This window comes from Adiantum capillus-veneris, chromosome 2 (assembly GCF_014529385.1).
Source record: "Adiantum capillus-veneris isolate H3 chromosome 2, ASM1452938v2, whole genome shotgun sequence".
Lineage (NCBI taxonomy): Eukaryota > Viridiplantae > Streptophyta > Polypodiopsida > Polypodiales > Pteridaceae > Adiantum > Adiantum capillus-veneris.
This window is the reverse complement of record NC_140932.1, coordinates 113,400,950-113,405,453: the sequence shown is the minus strand read 5'-3', so window position 1 is coordinate 113,405,453 and position 4,504 is coordinate 113,400,950. Positions and strand designations below refer to the sequence as shown.

General features: G+C 38.9%; 1 pseudogene; it reads left to right on the top strand.

The window, feature by feature from the left end:
* Positions 1-2,541: 2,541 nt before the first annotated feature.
* LOC147463410 (2,3-bisphosphoglycerate-independent phosphoglycerate mutase-like) lies at positions 2,542-4,303 on the top strand (annotated as a pseudogene).
* Positions 4,304-4,504: the final 201 nt, after the last annotated feature.

The following is a 4,504-nucleotide window of genomic DNA, read 5'->3' as shown; positions in this document are numbered from 1 at the left end:
GAAAATACTTTGTCTAGTGATTCCCATACCTCTGCCTTTTTGTTTCTTGATGTACCTTCAAGACCATGATCTTTGATGGCATTGTGGAGAGCTTTCCACTGGTTATACTTCACATTGGATGAACCCTTTCCTAGTTTGCCATGAAACCCTAGGAAAGCTCTGGCCTTCACACCACCAACAGATACCTTTCTAGGCACATTGTTTCCATTTGAAGACCTCTTCAGGTCTATTTCAATCTTAACCTTACCACTGTGAAGGCCAATTTCTGATAAAACCCTTTCAATACATTTGATTGCAGCATCTCTAGCTGCTTTTGGCTATAACTTCCAGGCAAACCCCACATACAGATGTACAATTTTCTCCACAATTCTGCAAAGAGCATGCAGAGTGCATATGTGGACATTAGCAAGTGGAATATTTAAAACTGCTTTGAAGTTTGGATCTTGAGTATGCATATTGGGTGCTTTGTTCCAATTTGCAGGATTACATTCTTTTGCTGATGCCATACAATACAGACAAGGGCTCTTTGCCATAGCTCCTTTGGAGACATTGTACATACATTTAAGGGTTTTAAGGTCTCCTCCCATGTGCCATTCCACCCTGTAACTTCCAAACCCTTCAACTTCAAGCTCTTCCCCTAATTCTTGTGCATTAATGACTTCGGGTATTGTTGTTTGATGGAAAACCCAATCCAGAACATCAAAGTCTTCACTCTCTACTTCAAAAGCACCTAGCCACCAGACATTCTTCTCCAATTGCACGTTGAAGTACTCCGTATCCTTCAGTTTCAATGCTCTGTTCATTAAAGTTATGGAAATCCTCTCAATTTTTCTGTTCTTAACAATCTCACATTCATCAAGCTTTATAACAAAACTGACAACACCATTTGCTTCTGTATGCTCCAGCTCATAGAATCTGATCATTTCCTTCTGAAGTGTTTTCAAGTCAAGGAAAATATTATTGAACTCCTCAAATTGAAGATCCCTCTTTTTACCATGATAGGTACCATGAATGTGGTGAGGCTCACCCAACATCTCCATTATCCTCTCATTGATCTTTTTCCTTGCCTGCTGCACAATGGATGGCTTTGGAAGCAAAGAGGACCTGACCTTACATTGCTTTAACCTTGACTTCATATTTCTGAACAGCTTGCTATAACCATCTCTGCTAATGCCTACCTTATCCATAGTATATTGCACATCCTCCTTGTCCAAGCAAGAGCTCTGCAAAAATCCCTCAATGCACTGCTCCTTTGACTTTTTAAACTTCTTCTCTATGAAAATCTTTTTGGCAACCTTGAGAGGTAAAACATCACAATAATGTTTAGCTGCCATTTCCATGTTTGATGCAGAGTTTGGTTGTAGCAAAGTCCTAAATCAAAAGGTACAAAATTAACTGATTATTGTCCAAATGACACCAACAAAATAAACAAAGTAAATTAAAGTTAACTGAATATTAATCATTTAATAAAGAACAATAGCATAATAACAATAACATAAGCATAATAATGTGGAGCAGAATCATAATACAACTTAACAAAAAGATTAACAACCTAACATAAGCAGAATCATATAAAATAACAATACCTTGCTGCTCTGATTCTCCTGTTGCAACCTCCTCCACCACGTCTCAAGGCTTCAATGTTCTTTAACTTCTTTTCTCTTTGTCTGTTTCCTAACATTGTATTCTTGCTTCTAGCTTGTTTGAGCTGAGTTTGTAGCTTTTCGTTGCTCTCTTTACATTCCTCAAGTTGTTGTTTAAGAGTATTTATCATTTCTTTGGTCAAATGATCTTCTAACTTAAGAATATCTCTCTCTGCCGCAAGACTCTGTGTATAACCCAGCAACCCTCTTTGACCATCACCCACAAATTTTATCAAAGATGAACAATTTGAGAATGGGGGAGTGCTCTTTGTCATTGGGTCCACTGGATACAATCTTCCATCAGTCCAGAGATCAATGTGATTTTTTTTATCTTGCCGCATTGCTTCAAATATGGACGAGGACACCTCTGCACATTTGTTTCTCTTGCGCACTGGACAATATTCTTCATTTAGCTCAATGTGTAGATGGTATAAGCTTCTTCTCTTCCTCATGCAAGTCTATTAACAGTATTTGTCAGAGATAGTACTATAGGAAAAAGCTGTGCAAATACGAGGAAGAAGACGACACAGAAAAGGTTTGTTTCAGCTTTTGGAAATTTTGAATTTTGGGCAAGAACTGACGTTTTCGTTAGTTTTGGAGGGAGTATTTTTTAGAATACGAAAGATCCTAGAAAGATTTGACAATGACATGTTTCGGTGGAGGTAAAAAGGATGCAAACTCACCTTTTTACAAACATTTCACTATTTTAAAAATAAAGTATATATTCTCTCTCTACATATTCTTACAGGGCACAAAAGTGACCTCAAAATTCCCCTAATGTTCTTTCGAGGTACACCTCTTAACCATAGCAATCGGTAGCCTCTCTCTCTCTCTCTCTCTCTCTCTCTCTCTCTCTCTCTCATCCTTTCATAAAATTTTTCACTTGAGAAGTATTGAAATGGAATATATAGTTTCCAATATTTTGCTCGAGAAAGATTTAGAAGATTTACGGCAACAAGGAGTGGATGCCTCATAGGCATCTGGCAAGTCTTAATGCATCTATGCAAACACCTTAAGAGCCAAGACAAGATCAATAGGAATTGTCGTTGTTGATCGTTTCACTTTGATTTGGGTCTGCAATGCATTCTTGAAGAGAATTCAGTTGGGACTTTGTGAAATAGAATGACTGGAATGTGGTAAAAAGAGACTGGGGTGCACAAGTTCTGGGAGAAGCTCCTCACAAGTTCAAGAGTGGTATAGAAGCTCTTATGCAATTGAAGGCACATAATCCAAATTCAATGACCGATACTATCCTCCATTTGTGATTGTGGACAAAAATGGCAAATCTGTTGGTCCAATTGTTGATGGTGATGCAGTTGTAACCTTCAACTTTAGAGCAGACAGAATGATCATGTTGGCAAAAGCTCTCGAGTATGCAAACTTGGATAACTTTGATAGGGTGTGTGTGCCCAAAATTCACTATGCGGGTATGCATCAATATGATGGTGAGTTGAAGTTCCTAGCAGGTACTTGGTGAGCCCTCCCGAAATTGACCAAACATCAGGTGAATACTTCTCAAAGAAAGGACTCCGAACCTTTGCATGCAGGTACAGTTGGAAGAGGCCTGACTAGTCAGCTTTTTGTTGTTAATCCTTATGCCAAGGAGGGTTAAGCAGTATATTTAAAAATTAATTGGTTTGGGCACTTGAGACAGTGAAGTTTGGACATGTTACATTTTTCTAGAATGGGAACCGGTCAGGCTTATTTGATAGCAAGTTGGAGACCTATGTGGAGATACAGAGTGACCAAGGTATCACTTTTAATAAAAAGCACATGAAAGCCCTCCAAATTGGTGAGAGAGTCACGGACGCAATTTTAAGTGGCAAGTATGATCAGGTAGACTTCAATAACATTTACAAGCTCATGGTTAAGAATTTTCTTCTTGATTGATGTGGCATCAGGCTATTTGTGCGTGTAGGTGCGGGTAAATCTTCCAAATGGGGAGATGGTGGGTCATACAGGTGACATGAAGGCCACAATTGTGGGGTGTGAAGCTGCTGATCAGGCTGTTAAGGTGAGTTCAACAGCTATTCTGGTCTCTCTCTTTCTTTATCACCCAAGTGGTAGCTGCTGATAAGGCTGTTAAGGTGAGTTTAGCAGCTATTCTGGTCTCTCTCTTTCTTTATCACCCAAGTGGTAGCTTGGTATCTTGGTATCCTCTTTGTAACATGTCTCAAGTCCTAGGCTTTTCATAGAGTTCTTTGGCACACAAAACTACATGCTCAAGAGCATGATTCAAAATATTACAATATCCAAAAGGACGGTACACTCCCAAGCTACATAGTTGATGTCCTAAGTGAGGCATACAAAAGTAGTTCTTCTCAAATTGGATCAGAAACACCTCAAGGCAAGGGTTAAATAACATTGTCAATTTGAGAAGTCTCTCAACATTGGCAATTTGTCCGACCATCTTGGCATCTACAACTCTAGTGTCGATTATCATTCATTTGACTCTATCATGTGGACTGTTGATATTGTAGAGTCGACACTTCTCGAGCTTCAACTTGTCTGCAAGTTCAAACAAAAAAAAAGAACTCTTATACATGGACTTTGGTAAGCTTGATCAAACAATCTGTGCATCTCTCCCTCCAAAAGCTGATTTATGGAATTCCCTAAGACTAACCGAAGAGGGAATAAAGCCCAAAGCTTTGAACAGATGAGGAATGTCATCTTCCTGCCATTAACACCTAGGGCATTTGTTGTTTGAGACAGCGATACTCTCAGCTTTTTGACATGCTCAAATGGCTTTTGATCTCTCCCTCTTAATACAAATTCTGATGCTTTTACTGGGGAAAAAAAAGAGCATAATTCATACTAAACTTCAAGAATTGCAAACTTGATGGTTTGTAGTACTTGGTAGA